Here is a 16823-nt window from a genome sequence, read left to right as displayed (position 1 = left end):
AAGAGTTCGGGGAAGGAAATCTGAAGGAAAGGGACGGTCTTTTGGACATCCAATGCCCTGACTGGCCGTGACTGAGATAGTGGACAGCAAGCCTGGCTGGCATCACAAATCAGACTCTACTTAAGTAGCTACTGTCAACAAGGTGGGGAGGGAAAGGAGATTTAGTGCTCACTCCTACAGCCATCATATCTGTTGTGCTTCCCAGCATGTGAAAGATGATAAATCAAATAAGAATATGACTCGCAACTGCTAATTTGGTGCCGAGTCATTCCATTTGCCGTGGAGTCCTCAGAAATTCCTCAACAAAGCCAGGTGCCCTTCTCTTAAAATTACATAACCAATCAAATAATATAATACATTTATGAATTCCTAACATGAGAGTGACTCATACAGATTTTGCATTAGGAGGAAAGAAATCTGACAGCTGAGGGGCCTCAACTGGTTCTAATGATTTAATGAGTAATTCTGTCCATTAAGGGAAGATGGGGTTTCCTGATTAACGTGGAATCTTCACAGTGTTTTTAATAAAAGTTTTAATATATACTGCTGCTCGGCTGGAGTTATATTTAATTAAAACCTTGAAAGCTCCAGGAGACACCTCTTGTCTGTTCGGCAGGTGAGGAGATGCAGAGCACCTCCAGCTCCAGAGAGGAAGGAGACTGCAGGGCAGATGGGGACAGAGGGCTGAGAAGGGCGAGAGGGAGAGGGGCTGACCACCATTTGCATGGAAAGAGTGCTGTGCCAGTGCCAGCATGCCCCGAGGGGACTGGGCCCAAGTTGGACCGTCTGTTCCATCTCCTCGCTTTAGAGAGAAGAAAACTGAGGTTCAGGGAGCACTTTAAAAAGAACACTTATGGGACGCCTGGGTGGCTCAGCGGTTGGGCATCTGCTTTTGGCTTAGGGTGTGATCCTTGTGTCCAGGATTGGGTCCGGCATTGAGCTCCTTGTCGGGAGCCTGCTTCTCCCTCTGCCTGTGTCTCTACCTCTCTCTCTGTGTGTCTCTCATGAATGAATGAATGAATGAATCAATCAATCAATCTTATTTAAAAAAAAAAAAAAAAAAGAACATTTGTTTTTTCAAACATGGGCTAGTGTACCAGGACCCAGTATAGAATACCAGGAGTGACACTAAGGCACTGCATGATCCTGAAGCAAGCTGTCTCATCCCAATACCTTTTCCTAGGGACACCATGAGAGCTCATGGCTTCACCTTATATTGAAGGCAGGGAGCTGCAATGGATCTAAAGAGGAAAGGGCATCAGACTTTGGGTTTAAATTATATCACATGAAAAAATAAATAAATTTAAAAAAATTATATCACATGGACTCCTGGGTGGCTCAGCATGTGAGTGTCTGCCTTTGGCTCAGGGTGTGATCCTCACTCCTGGGATCGAGTCCTGCGTCTGGCTCCCTGCAGAGAACCTACTTCTCCCTCCGTCTATGTCTCTGCCTCTTTCTGTGTGTCTCTCATGAATAAATAAATAAAATATTTTAAAAAATAAAATTACATCACATTAAGTGAAAATAGTGGTCTATAAAAACTATATATACATGTGCACACACATGCATGCATACATATGCTGATTCCTGTGGTGGAATATATGGTATATATGAGCACTTATATATGTTGAAAGAAAACTGGGAGGAAATGCTCTAAGATCTTAATAGTGATGGATAGCCTCTGATTGAAGAGATTATGAATAATCTTTATTTTCTTATTTTATATATTTATATCTTTGATGAGTATTCTATAAAGGGTATGTATTGCTTTTATAACAAAAATATTATGAATTTATACAAAATAATACTATGTCTTCAATTATAAGGCACCACAAGTCATGTCTTATATTCCCTGTTAGAAAGTATATGGATATCTAAACTACATGTAAAAGGACACAAAAAAATCAAAGACCAAAAAAAAAAAATTCTCTACTTTAAAATAATGATGTCCAGGCACTTAAGCTGTATGGTGTAGAACACTGTAAGAAGATGTCGCTGTGTCATCAATAGATAAGTTATCCTCAGAGGTAGCTTAAGAAACAGTGGCTGGCTTTAAAATGACTACAAAGAAAACCCGACAATAAAATTCACTTAAATATCTGACTCTGCAAAAAAACTATTACGCTCTGTCCTAGAGGAGTGCTATGTAATTGCAAAACCTATAGTGTAACAAGAACATCCTTAGTATAAGGGGCAATCCCAGATGTGATGAAATAAAAATGTGAGCTCTTAAGTACTTTTTAATGTTTCAAAGTCAATGAGGGACTGACTGCCAGGAGTAGGACAGTGGCTCTCTCACTCGGTAGCACATTTTCAAGCTGAAAATCCCTTTGCAGAAGTCGAGGAATTGTCATTATTAAGGCAGCTGAGGGTTGAGCTTTGGCGTACCAAGGGGACTTTTAGATTAAGCTGCTGAATGAATCTGCTCTTGGGGTAGAAGAATGTGACCAGAACTTTGTCTGCAGGGCCTGTTGGAAAATTCAGGTTCTTAGGGACCTGCCTGGACTAAAGGTTAGAATTTGAACTTGAACTTTCTATTCAAGATGGCAAATTGAGCATGAGCTGACTCTTCATTTTCCAAACCAAACCTAGGAAAACAGAAAAATATTTGAGTGATATGAATTAACAAATATATAGCCAAAGCAAGAAAGACATTTCTCACTAGACCACACTAGGGATTCCTTAAACCCCTAAAAGAAAGAGAACAAAGGAAGCCCATCATGGGCAATAGGGGTGATGTGTTTTTGACTGCAGTGAGGCCAAGACCACTCTCCTGAGGCTGGAGGCTGGGTGCCGATGCTCAACGGGGTTGCAGAACTAAGCTGTGTCATTCTTCATCCCTTTCATCTTCTCAAGGTTAGGTGGAGGAGATGTTGAGCTGCTTGCTCAGGCCTAGGGGAGGAAAGCTCCAGTCACACCAGACCAGGACCTGGAGCTGTGTTTTACCAGTGATGACAGGGCTCAGAACAACACCACTCATCCAGGAAAGGGTCAAATCAAACCAGTGGCCAGCACAGGCCTCTCCAGGAGCCACTTTCCCTCAAGCCTGGGGCTGAGGCTCTGCAAGCCTGTTTCCCTTTTCCCTGGGATATCACCCAGGATACCCAGAGATGAAAACTCTGGTAGAAGATGAGCTCACAAAGCCAAACTCCTCAGACCTGTGTGGAATCAGCATATCACAAGAGGCAGACAACAAATAGGAGAGCTATGGAGGATTTAGAGATAGGAGAATAACTTTAAGTAGGCTTTCTAATTAGAAATCTTTAAGAAACTCAAAGAGATGAAGCAATAGCATCTATTGAAAAGACTAGAAGATATGGAATGAGAAGATGTGGCTCAAAAAAAATCTGTAGAAATTTTGGAAATGAAGACTATAAATGTAGAAGAAGAAATTAAATCATTGTTTTTGTGGGAAACAAAATGCTAAGGCTTAAGACACAGCTCCTTATGTTAGAGGAGAAGCAAATGGAAGACAAGGATGAGAGCGAGAAGTGGACTCTGAATTGTGCTGGGAGATGGACTGGTGGGCCATCCAGACTGAGCCAAGGGAGCTGCTCATGTGCAAGGTGCTGCCTGTGAGTGGTGGTAATGTCACAGTGGGGTGGCCCTGAGAACTCAGAGATTGAGGCAGGCAGGACCTGATGGGAGTGGGAGCAGGAGAAGATGTTTCTTTCTTTCTTTTTTTTTTTTTTAATTTATGATAGTCACAGAGAGAGAGAGAGAGGCAGAGACACAGGCAGAGGGAGAAGCAGGCTCCATGCACCGGGAGCCCGATGTGGGATTCGATCCCGGGTCTCCAGGATCGGGCCCTGGGCCAAAGGCAGGCGCCAAACCGCTGCGCCACCCAGGGATCCCGAGAAGATGTTTCAAAGGGAGGGTTGGGGACACTTTAAGAGCTCAGATAGTAAAGAAACTGTAACACAGAAGTTAGTAGAGCAGAGACGTATGGTGGTGGGTAGGGGGTGGGTAGGCAGGAACCCAGATCATATATTTGGAAATAGCTTAGCTTGGAGAACTAAGAAAGGGCTAAGTGTCTCTACTGAAGCTTAGTGGCAAATTCCTTAATAGGCAAGCTCAGGGGAACACCTGTCTGGGTGGAAGGGGAGAGGGCTCTTTGGGTCACTGACCATCTCTGGTTAAAGGCTTCAGAATTGGTTTGTAACCTATTTTTATAATTCGTTGGCAATCACTCATTCCTGGAGCTCAAATTCACTGTAAAATAGTTCAAAATAACCAGAAATGCATTTGCACAGTTGTGTTTATATGCACAGAAATTTACTCCGTCCAATGTCCCTTCCAAAAGCAGTTTCAAATTAGCCAATTCAGAGCTTGGCAAATGGCCTCTGTGAACAATACAAAAATATCAGGTGGGAGAACCAAAGAGTTGCAATGAGCCCCAGACTGGTTCTAAGCACTTCACAAATATTAATTTCAAACTCAATCAAGAACTTGGACACCAGGTCTGGCTCCATCCCTTCTTACTAACTTGATCCTGGTGCCTCAGTTTCCCCATGTGTCATAGGGGATAATCAGACCTCCTCTGCCAATCTGTTAGGATTATCTTCAGTGTCCACTGCAAGGATATGAATGAGAAGACTTTTAAACTGTGATGTGAAAGCTAGGTAGGGGCAGGGGAATCCCCAGAGGCAGGAGGTGTATCCCAATGCCTGGATTCTGACTCTTTCAGTTCATCTCATTGGCAGTGTCAAGAGTACCAGTGGGTCTCTTCTCAGTGTGGAGAGGCCAGGACAGAGCTACGGTGCTCACTCAGTTTGTCTGAGTGCTCCATAGAGTCAGGATAGCTGTGGGAAGGAAGAAGCAGGCAGAAAAGTCAGATGAATGGGCTTGCAGAGCACATCCAGAGGAGCGATGCTGGGTTCCAGGAGACTCAGAACACAGTTTGGGCAGATTTCAACAGAGTCCAGAACCTTGTCCTGGCCTGTGCTGTCTAGATGCCCCTTACCAGGCTTAGAGGGGAAGCTTAACTGGCCCATCAGGATTGAGAGGGAGACAGTAGCTGTGATGGAAGTGTGTCCAAGGAGGGCACAGAAGGAAGTTGGTCAGAGCCCAGCAGAGGCCGACGCTACCTCCCAAGACACCAGACAGGAGTGTAAGGGGACAGGAGCTCAGCCTGGCTCAGCTGAAAACCTGTCATGGTTGGATGCTGATTTACTGGGAAGTTGAAGGTTTGCCACTTAGTGTATGTCACTAGTTGTTGACTGAGGCCATAGAGAGCTGGACCACTTTGATATAAACTGCAATGTTTTTCCCCTGATACTTTGCCAGCAGAATGGGATTAATCATTTTTTCTGCAGAAAATGGCTTGATCTTCCCCGATTCTCATTGCAGAGGCCTGGGGTGGGCACTGTCACAATCTATTTGCCCAGGGAGTGCCCAGACCCAGGTCCCCTCCTAACTCGGGATCTGCCATGGACACTCTTGGAGACCCTCACCACAGACTCATGGAGGACCAGGCCTGGGGATTGTCTGGCAGCCACTGGGTCCAGTGAAATTTTATGTACCTCTATGGCTGAATATATGGAAAACAGATACAAATGGGGCTGTTCTGACAGAGCTGGCGTCCCACCATCCAGTCATTGCTAGGCCTGGAAACTGCTGGTATCTAAGAGCTTTTATTTTCCAGTTTAGGAAAGGGGGGGTGGGCAATGTGCCTACGACCACAGGACAAAGGCGTGGCAGAGATGAATCCAGAACCCAGGTGCCCTACATCCCAGCTACATGTACTGAATTCCTGTCCTGCTTCATGAGGTCCCTGCCCCTCACCTGACTCCCAGGCTAGGAATAATGGTGAGAGAGATCAGGATAGAGGCTCAACTTCTGAAAATCCACAGTGACTTTAAGGCAGGTACAGGGACCTTCCCTTCCTGTGTCACATTTGGAGACAAGATCATTCCCTCACGCTGAGGCGCTGCATTCTCGCTAAATTTCCCAGAGTATTTGCTTACCTGACAGGACTGCAAAGAAGGATAAAATCCACTACTTAGTTTTCAGTCTGAGCTGTGAGGCCTCTCTGTGTGGAATACTTCCTTTTTAATCCACTCTTTCCTGGCTAAACATCACTCATCCTTAGGTCTCTGCTCTTGTTTCACTTTCAGATTCCCCAATCTAAATAGTTCCCTGTCCTAATTCCTACTTTCACCCTATGCCATTAGTGATGCCATAAAAGCAATCTAAACGATGTGTTTTATGTCCATCTCTCCCATCGACAGAAAGGCTAGGACCACACCCAGCATTATCCCCTCTGCATATCCAAAGTCAATCATAGGGGCTGGCCCACTACAGCCCAAAGGCCACATCTGCCCCCCTGTCTGTTTCTCTGGGACCCAAAAGTAGAGAACCGCTTTTGCATTTTTTAAGGACTAGAAAAAAAAAATTGAAAGATGAAGAATATTTCGTGACAAATGAAAACTGTGTAAAATTCAGGTGTTGGTGTCCATAAATAAAGTTTTATTGGAACACAGCCATGCTCATTCGCTTCTGTATTCACTGCTCTCATAATGGCAGAGTTGAGTTGTTACAACAAAGCAAAAAAAGCAGAGAAGGGCCGTGCCGAAGTTCAGACATGTGTCAGGGATTAAACTCAGACCTTTCAAACTCCTGCAGGGTTTCTACTTATTGAATTTCTCCAAACTGGCAACAAGGACTGCAAAAACCATGGCCCCGGAATCTAACCTGGCCCCCCTCAGCAGGTTTTCTAGATATCCCTGATAGGTAAATATCCCCCAGGACCCGGGATAAAAGATGCTTTGTTAAAAGCCATCTTGAACACATCCGTGAGAAAAGACACTTGAAGGGATAAAAGCCTTTCTGGTGAAAAGATGCCCGATGTGTTCTGTTTGCGCTGAAGCTGGGGTTGGTTTCCATTCTATTACAAAATGCAACAGCCCTAGGAGTTTCATGTTCTGATGCCACATTGTTCTGCTTTCAGCTCTTGCTTTTGTTCCTACTCACATCTCTGATATCTGCACAAAGCCACAGTCCTGTGCAGACAAATGTCCTTGGATTACAGTGCCTTGCTTTAGCTCATCCCGCTTAAACCAGAGCTATGCTAAGGTGGCGACACTGGTGTTAATTCAAGACTCTTGAAAGTTGGCAAACGCTCCCATCAATCATTGTGGTTGGGATATTCTGACATATTTCATACCGACTAATAAATACGGATGATGTTTACCGACAGTGGGGGCCAGGGTAGTAGTTGGAGGAAGCTATGGGAAGACAATGATCTGCAGCCCAGAGGGGACAATGTCTGAGTTTATACCTTTGATCTCATAAACACTCAGGATTAGAAGGGGCCTTAAAAGGTTGTCCAGCCATTACAGACTGAACATTTGTGTCCTCCTAAAATTCCCATGTTGAAGTCCTAGCCCCCAGTGTGATACGGTCAGGAGGTGGAGCCTTTGGGAAGTGATTGGGTATAGATGGGATCACAAGGGTAGGGCTCCCATGATGGGATCAGTGTCCTTTAAGAAAAGGAAGACAGACCAGCGCCCTTTCTTTCCCTCTATGTTGTGGTATCAGAATGTCCCTGCAGAGGAGGAGGCTGTCTATAGGTCAGAAAGAAGGCTGTCAGCTGGAGCTGAATCTGCCATGACCGTGACCTTTTCAGCCTCCACACTTGAGAAAGAAATGTTCACTGTTAAAGCCCCTGAGGCCACAATATTTTGTCATAGTGGCCCAAACTAAGACACCAGCCCATCGGCACACCTTAATTTTGAGTGTCCTCTCCACCACCTCTGTTTGAATGCTCATATGACAACATGTCCCCACCCCTCATACAAAATAAGAATGACTTCTGATCATTGGTAAAAATGTACTCCCTTGTAAGTCCAACCTGATGGTCTTGGTTCCATCCTACTGGATTTCATAGGAAAGAGCTTCATCTCCCTTCTAGGAAGCAGTTCCACAACCACTCGATCTGTCCCCAACTCCCACCCCCACTATCACCTTCCTATAACCTTACTACTTTTCTTTTTCCATACCAATAAGTCGTATTTTTAACCATTCCTCAACTGGCTCCAAGTCTCTTTTTTCTCACTTAAAGCTTTCAACAGAGACAATAAGCAGCCAGTGTGTTAGATACTTCATTTCCCTTCACTGTCTTCCTCACAGGACTGGAGAAATGAGAGATGCAAGTAAGTAAAAGTCCTGCTGGATAAGCCACAATCTGGACCATTAAGAGTTGCTCTCACTGTGGATTCAAACATTTCCTCTGGAAGCGGCAGAAAGAGTGGATGTCACTAATCAATCATAGGGAGCAGGGGAAGGACTCCAGGAAGAAAATGGGAATCTAGATCAGCTGTTTTGGGCCTTTGTGCTGAACTTCAAAGAATTTAAATGTATTTGAGAGTGCTCCTAAGTGAAAGATAGACACACAGGAGCCCCTGCCACACTGAGATCACTGGAAACTGGGCATCTCTATGGGCAGTTAGACTAAAGGAGAATGAGTTCACCTCTTGAGGCAGATTATCTGATTCAATGGTTGGTAAATCTGGTTGTTGCCTATTTTTATAAATAAAGTTTTATTAAAACAAAGCTACACTCATTTTATTGAAATGAGCTACACTCATTTACCAATTGTCTGTGGTTACTTTTTTTCAACAGCAGAGTTGAGTAGTTGTGATACAGACTGTGACCCACAAAGCCTAAAATAGTTATTATCTAGCCTTCTCCAAAAAAAATCTGCCAAGCCCTGATCTAGTGTGCTATTTCCCATGTTGTATGCCTTCTCACACTAGTCCTGGGTGATACTCCCCCCAAATACATTGGGGGAAATTCTTCACATGAGATGCCCCTTTTGGAAAACTCATGGTGATCATCAGCCTTTTAAAGGCTCCAAGAAGTTCCATCACACACGTCTATTTATATTTGTTTAACTCAGCATTGCTCAGACTCACTTGACCCTATCAACATTCCATGGTGCACAAGGAGCATACTCGGTGAAACACCAATCTTGTTGCTTATTACTGCTCTTTGAATTGATTTTCCTTCAGTTTTTTTTTTTTTTTTTCTAAGCCTGTAGACAAGCCATGCTTAGATTTTCCAGTCTGGTGTCAGTTATGCTGATGAGATCTGAGGGAAGGTGTGTGGTACTCCCCTTAGGCCAGAGTCAAACAGGTATGCAGGGCCTTTCTACCCCCAGGAGGTGGCTATCTCAGGAATTGAGAGTAATTTCAGTTGGCCAGAGGATTTCTCTAATTCATCATATTTTTCTTCTTTACTGTATCATTTCTATGAGCAAATAACATATTCATACAAACAAAACCAAATCCTCTCTGGAGCCCCATTCCCACGCAGCTACCATCCATTTCTCTGCTGACATTTACAACAGAATCCTCCGAAGCATTGTCTATACACAACTCCTTCAATGGCCTCTTTATATTCTCTCTTAAACCCACTCTACTTGGGCTTTCTCTCCCAATCATTCCCTGGAAATGGCTCTTGTCAAGGTCACAGTGACTTCCATTGGCTAAGCCCAATGGTCAAGGCTCAGTTGTACTCAAAATATCTGCAGTATTCCACACAGAGAATGACCCTCCTCCCTAAAACACATCCTTCTCCTGGATTCTGGGATCCCACTCTCCTTTGGCTCTTTTACCTCGCCAGCACCCTTCTTCTCAGCTACTCTGCAGTCACCCTCATCTTCCTGACCTCTAACTGCCTGAATGTTTGCAGACCTCTTGCTGGAATGCTATTCTTTATCTACATTTTTTCTGGGTGATCTCATTCTGTCTCATGGCTTTAAATACAAATGACTCCTACATTTGTATCTCCATCCTCAGGCCAGAATGTTCTTCCCCCAGAAATTTGCTTCGTTTACTTCTTTCATGTTTCTGCTACAATATCACATTATCAGTGCGGTCCACTCTGACCACTGTCTATAAACATTTATATAAATCACATCCCTCACCCCTCACCCCTACCTGCCAAGGTTCCCTTACCATGCACCCCCCAGGTTCTTAGCACTTCTTACCATCTGATATCTGTATCTACTTATTTGTTAGTTCTGTTAGTTGTTTGTCTCCTGTCACTAGAACATAAGCTTCATGAAAGCAGGTGCTGTTTTTTTCTCTGCTATAATTTAGGGCCTAGAACTCTGGAAGGTACACAGTAGGTACTTAGTAAATATTGTAGGATGTATGAATAGAGTTGCCTGCACTGGGGTTGTAGAATTAAACATGATTTCATAGCTGAGGGAGCTAAGTTTAGGTCTTTCTGTTCCCAAATCACATGCTTGCTAGGGACAGAGCTGAAACCTGGAAATGAAACCTGGTCATGTATTGAGTCTCTACTAAGTACCAGACATGTCTTGGTGGACAGTGAGACACAGGCTCCATTTCTGCTCTAATGGACTTTTCAGTGAAAGACAATGGTCACTTGGCCTTTACCCTCCAGGCTAAGTTCTTTCCATGGCTCCTTGTTATCACCACCAAGACCAAGATGTTCATCCTTAGAGCAATCACAATTACTCCTTCTTTTGGCATGCATTTTTGAGGATTCTGCAGCAGAAAATGAATTTACACCTCACATGCAAGGAAACTCCCTTTGCCCTCAAATTATGACAGTGAACAAGTGGTGAGTATCTGGTATGGTCTGTGAAGTGTCCCAGTATCTACTGGCTGGCCTCTCATATTTGCATTTCCAGTTTTTAATGCGCGTACCTTATTCAGGTGAATGGTTTTAATTTCATTCACCCTTACTGTTGTCTAGCCCAAAGCAACACAAGTCTGCCCTTCCATTCTGAGAAGATAATATTACACAGTAGCAAACAGGGAGGGGTAGAGGCTTTATGAGGTCTTTAACCCATCTTGGTGGCCCTCGGAAGAAAAATGATAAGAATTATTATTTCAGAGGTATTCCCTCACTAATTTACACATTCAATGTGAACAACATCTTTGAAGCCAGAATCTCAGATTTGGATGGGATCTCAAATGTCATATTGTCCCACCATTTTGCACCAATGCAGATACCCCTGAAATATCTGTGACATGTGGGTAACCTTCCCTTGAGCCCTTTAATCAATAAAATATATTCACTGTCCTACAACTTTGCTTAGGTTGAGTCAAAGCCAGCTCTCTAAAGCCTCTACACATTGTCTTTGAGACGAGTTCCACATAAATCTCCCCTTCCACTTATCTGCTGGGTCTTCAAACAGGCCTGTGAGCATTGAAAAAAGGCGTTCATTCCATTCATGTTGGATCTAGATACCAGGGTCTTTCTGTTGGCTATTAGAGCAAATATAGATCACTAAATCTTCCTATTTGCCCACCGGCCGCAGCAGCATGGAGTATGCAGTGCTGCCATTGCCAGGGTGTGGATGGGTGAACTGAGGCATATGGATGGCGGAAGGCTCATGGTGGACACATGGTTCAGGGCTGCTCGTCCTTTGCTCTGACTCAGATCCCTAATGTACTGCACACTCTTGAGAAAGCTATTACAATAACGATCCCAAGAACATTAGAATTCCTATTATTGAGAAAGATGCACTTTCATTTAAAGGGTTTCATTCTTCTTAGATGAGTTCTACTTTCTGCTTTCCCTTCATTCGAATCCCATGTTTATTATTTCCGCTCCACTGCTGGCCTGATAAAGCTAAAATTCCGCTCACACCAGCCAGCAAATTCGACTCCAGGCAGCAGCAGACAGGAGCACTTGTTCTGCTGGAGACAAAGGTTTCTCTCCAGTTTGGTCAGCAAGCCGAATGTGAACTGACAAGATCATAGCTCTACAAAAATAAGATCTATTAATTGTCCCGTGGAAGGAAAAGGTCATTGGGCAAATGTTACCCTGTATCTCATTTTACAGTGAGAGTCTGGGCATCAGCATCAAATCGTTTCTCTGTAACTAGATTCTGCCTCTCAACAATAATTTAAAAAATGACTAGATAAAAATCACGCTCCAGGTCTGCTTGTGAATTTTGTTACTTGAATACATTTCACTTATACCGAAATCAGTCTGGAGTTGCTGACACTGTGCTTTCTCCCAGACCCCACTAAAAAATTTATTCGAAGTGTCTGGGACCATTAATTGGTTCTCCCAGATTTTTGTTGGCGCCCATTTCTCAGGCTCCTAGAGAAGAGGAAGAGTTTCCTTCGTGTGACCTGGGTCTCTAGTAACAGCAGAGCAGGGGCAGTGGAGCAGTGTTACCGTCAGTCCCACCACGCTTCACCTGACAGTCCTGGGGGCGGATGAACCGCAAGGGAGCGGCAGCAAAGAGCATCACCAGCAGTTACAGGCCTCGGGGGATGGAAGGTGTGGGGCTGTGTGTCTCGCGTAGGCAAAGGAAACTGCTGCCGAAGAAATTCTCTCTACCTCTCCTTGGGGTGTTTGGGAAGAAGCCATAGTGCTTCTTGGGGTGTTGTGGGAAGAAGGCATAGTGCTTCTTGGGGTGTTGTGGGAAGAAGGCATAGTGCTTCTTGGGGTGTTGTGGGAAGAAGGCATAGTGCTTCACCTCCTTGGGCTGGAGTGTATTTTCAGATTCCACAAACATTTACTGAATATCTACTATGCGCCCATCCAAAGAGGAAACCTTCTTATAAGCAGGACCTCATTTTGTGGATCAGTACGTCCTCACTCTACCTGTAGAGACGTAGATTTTGAGTATCCAGTTTTTGTTCGTTTGTTTGCCATGAGCCATTCCATTAAATGCTTATGTTAGGCATCTTAGATCTTATCAGGAGGAAGGTAGGGTTTGGGATAAATAAATAAACAAATAGCAGACAGACAAATAGGTTCCTTCTCCGTGGTGTCAATGCCAGTACCTCCTCATGGGAGCAGATCCGGGCGGGATGACTTGCCCCAAATCACACAGCAGATAGCGGCAGAATTGGGGCTGGCCAGCAGGCTTCGTCCCTTTGCGACCCCTACACTGCCTTCCATGGGAACCAGCTATGTGACACCTTGGGTGCTTATAAGATACCTCTGTGGCCACCACCTCAGTGGTGTTCAGACAGTGTCTTTGACTTGAATGTAAAAAAATAATCATAAAATTAAGGCTTTATAAATGGAATTTGCATCCATCCCCTTCATTTTAGCGGCAAGTTTGATTGTTTTATTTTTTTTTTATGAATTTATTTTGTATTGGTGTTCAATTTGCCAACATACAGAATAACACCCAGTCCTCATCCCGTCAAGTGCCCCCCTCAGTGCCCATCACCCAGTCAACCCCACCCCCCGCCCACCTCCCCTTCCACCACCCCTAGTTCGTTTCCCGGAGTTAGGAGTCTTTCATGTTCTGTCTTCCTTTCTGATATTTCCCACTCATTTTTTCTCCTTTCCCCTTTATTCCCTTTCACTATTTTTTATATTCCCCAAATGAATGAGACCATATAATGTTTGTCCTTCTCCGATTGACTTATTTCACTCAGCATAATACCCTCCAGTTCCATCCACGTCGAAGCAAATGGTGGGTGTTTGTCGTTTCTAATGGCTGAGCAATATTCCATTGTATACATAAACCACATCTTCTTTATCCATTCATCTTTTGGGTTGTTTTGTTTTAAAGATTTTGTTTATTTATTCATGAGAGACACAGAGAGAGAGAGAGAGGCAGAGACATAGGCCAAGGGAGAAGCAGGCTCCATGTGGGAAGCCCGATGTAGGACTCGATCTCAGGAGCCTGGGATCATGACCTGAGCCAAAGGCAGCTGTGCAACCACTGAGCCACCGAGGGGTCCCTTTCTTTTCTTTTTCTTAAATTTTTTTCTCATCTTCACTGGACGATCATTAAAGCCCCTGATAATTTTCCTTTCGCTTTGTTTTCTTGGTGTCCCTCATTCCTGCAGGTCATGTCTACATTTTAGGGCTCCATACTTATAACAAATATAGGAATTATATTCCTGATGTGGTTAATTTCTCTCTGGTTCTCAAAGTTATGAGATGGGGCAGCAATGGGTGAGTGGAGGAGGAATCATCCTGGTCCAGAGGAGAGTTCTCCCTGGTGGCCATTCCCTTTCCAGCCACTGCTCTTCTGACCTTGTCTTCCTTTCTTCCCGGCCCCACACCCTGAAGGCTGACCCCGCATGGCATGGAGGAGTCCAAGATGGCAGCTCTCCAGATGGGTTAGCTCACAGCAGAGCATGCAGTGGGAAGGGGGAGAGCCCTGCAATGCTTACTGAGGGGGTGAATCTGAGAACAGGTGGTTTTGCTCTCTTCTGTCAAAGACTCCCTCCTTGACCTAACTCTGATCAGGCTCTGCTAAGCCCTTTGGGCCTTGACCTTCGGTGTACATCCTTGTTAGGACTGCATGGCCCAATTTTAGTAAAAAACCCATCAAGTCGAGTTAACCAGGGACTCCCTACCCCAGACATCTGTCCAACTTCCTCATCCTTTACTCTCCTCCAGGGAATGTCTGATTACCTCAGCCTCCCTTCAGCAAGACTCCTGTTAGGTCAGTGTAACCAGACTAACCCATCTCTGTTCTTAATTCTCCATCCACTACCTGCTCTTTGGTGATAAATCCCTACTTTTCCTTGTCATATTTGGAAATGAGCCTAGATCTCTACTGAGGCTTCTTTTCTCCTGTTGCAACTGGCCCTGAGTAAAATCTCTTGTTACTGCTGTAGCTACTGTCCAGCTCTGATTTTCTTTGTCACTTCCACAAATACCTTTGGAATTTTAGAGTTCCATATGACACGTTGCCCTCAGAACAACCTCAAGCCAGTGTGGGAAGGGAGGAATCAACACAAATACAACACTTAGGGAACATGACCTCCTCCCACTCTGGGTTTGCACACACAAAGGCGACTCGGAGTCTTTATGTTAAGGTACAATATCAAACATGAGGTTCATCAGAAAGGAAAAACATTGAGAGCAAATTCATGCATTCTATTCCTATTTTGATTTCAGTCCCCAAGCTCATTGTTTAGTCATAACTATCCTGTCATGATTGTGGTCACTGGTAGCTTTCTGTAAATGAACTTAAAAAAAAACTTTATTAACCAAATTATTTTTTAAATGTCTGTGCCAAAAGAAGCCTAGAGCTAAATTTAGTGCTCAACTGAAATCACAATTTTTTTCCCAGATGCCTGGCATTTCTCATTCTCTTCTCCTTTTAATTACTTTTGGCTCCTCTTCCATTTTTAATTGTCAAGGTTTATTTGAGATTTAACATAATAAACAGCTTCTATTCCTTGAATTTCTCCTTAGGAAGTCAAATTAGCTAATATTTTCAGATGTTGACACATCCTTTCAGAGAATAAGCCCTTCCTGTAAAAAACAAAAACAAAACCAGAAAACAAACAAATAGAAAAAAAAAACAGCTTTGAAAAAAGAATGTAAGTGGAAATGGAGTCCCCTGGCTTGGAAACTGCTCTTCTCTGCTGTGGACATCAGCTGACTTTTGATCTTTGGCAGGGGCATGTATCACATTGGCTCACAAGCACCTTACAACATCTGTATCTCCTCCACTAAGAAAATAAAACCCTGTTCTTCATGGATAGGAGATTTTGAACACCAGGTAGTGGGTCTGAATTCAGTGTTTTTCCACAAAACATTTTATACCATAAAATGAATTTGCACTGTCCAAGTGGAATGGCTTCAAATACTGCCAAACATGATTACCAAGATTGATTTACTCCTGTCCTGTGATAACCTGGTTACTTAGCTTTGTGCGGATTCAGCTGGACTGGCTTTTCCCTGTGGCTAAGTAGAAACAGATTCACTTTTGGCAAATCAGGGAAAAGGTGAGCTCTGCAGAACAGGGACCACTGGGCAATAAGGCAGAAGCCAGTGTTGGCTGCCTAACCATATCCTGTGTCCAATAAGTGCTGATCCAGCCCAGGCTGTAGGAGACTCACCAGGGTAAAATGGGTAACAAGGGCAGAGTTATCTTCCCTCTGCCCTACCTATGCTTCCTCCCTAAACCAATGTCCTGCTTTTCTTGGGCCCCTGGGTCCTTAGGTGCCTGCTGACCAGGGCCACCTGTTTCCCTTGCCTTGACAGAAACCTCTGGGTGGTGTCAGTGGAACCTGGTGTCCAATCCCAACTCCACCACATGCCAGCTCTGTATTGTTCGACTTCTTGGAAGTTCAGTTTGTTCAAAAGGGAGAATAATCCCTGCCTCACAATGTTAAACCTATTAAATGCTAACCTATTTCAAAATGAAAACAGAATATTGAAAAGGTACCTGCACTCCCATGTTTACTGCAGCATTACAGAATAGCCAAGATATGAAAACAACCTACAATCCATCCATTGATGGATGAACGGGTAAAGAAGATGTGACATATATACATATACACATACATGCACACATATGTGCGCACACACACACAGCATGGAACATTATTCAACCATGAGAAAGAAGGACATCTTGGCATGTGCAACAACATGGATGGATCTTGAGGGTGTTATTGTAAGTGAAATCAGTTCGACAGAGAAAGACAAACGCTCTATGATTTCATTTACATATGGAATCTGAAAAGGACAAACTCAGAAAAACAAGGAGTAGAGTGATGGTTGCCAGCAGTTGGGGGATGGGAAAAATGGGGAGCTGTCGCTCCAAGGGTAACTTTCAGTTATAAGATGAATAAGTTCTGGGTATTTACTGTACAGCAGGGTGATTATAGTTAACAATACTGTATCATATATTTGAATGTTACTAAGAGTGATCTCATATGTTCTCACTACAAAAAAAGAAATGGTATCTACGTGGCCAGATAGAGGGGGTAACTAATATTATGCTGGTAATTATTTTGCAATTTATAAACATATTACATTGATAAATCAGTGTACCCTAGGAAATAATTAAGAAAAATAATTAAATATGAAAAAAGAATTAAAAATATCATTTAAGCCTATTTCAG

At 43.7% G+C, this 16823-nt stretch overlaps 1 protein-coding gene across 1 annotated transcript in view; it reads right to left on the bottom strand.

Moving 5' to 3' along the window:
* The window catches only part of ALK (ALK receptor tyrosine kinase), a 677634-nt gene that overhangs the window by 385154 nt on the left and 275657 nt on the right, over window positions 1-16823 (bottom strand). The gene's annotated exons all lie outside the window — the stretch shown is intronic.

This window comes from Vulpes lagopus, chromosome 5 (assembly GCF_018345385.1).
Source record: "Vulpes lagopus strain Blue_001 chromosome 5, ASM1834538v1, whole genome shotgun sequence".
Lineage (NCBI taxonomy): Eukaryota > Metazoa > Chordata > Mammalia > Carnivora > Canidae > Vulpes > Vulpes lagopus.
Note: the sequence above shows the minus strand (reverse complement) of the source record. Positions and strands in the feature narration are given on the sequence as shown.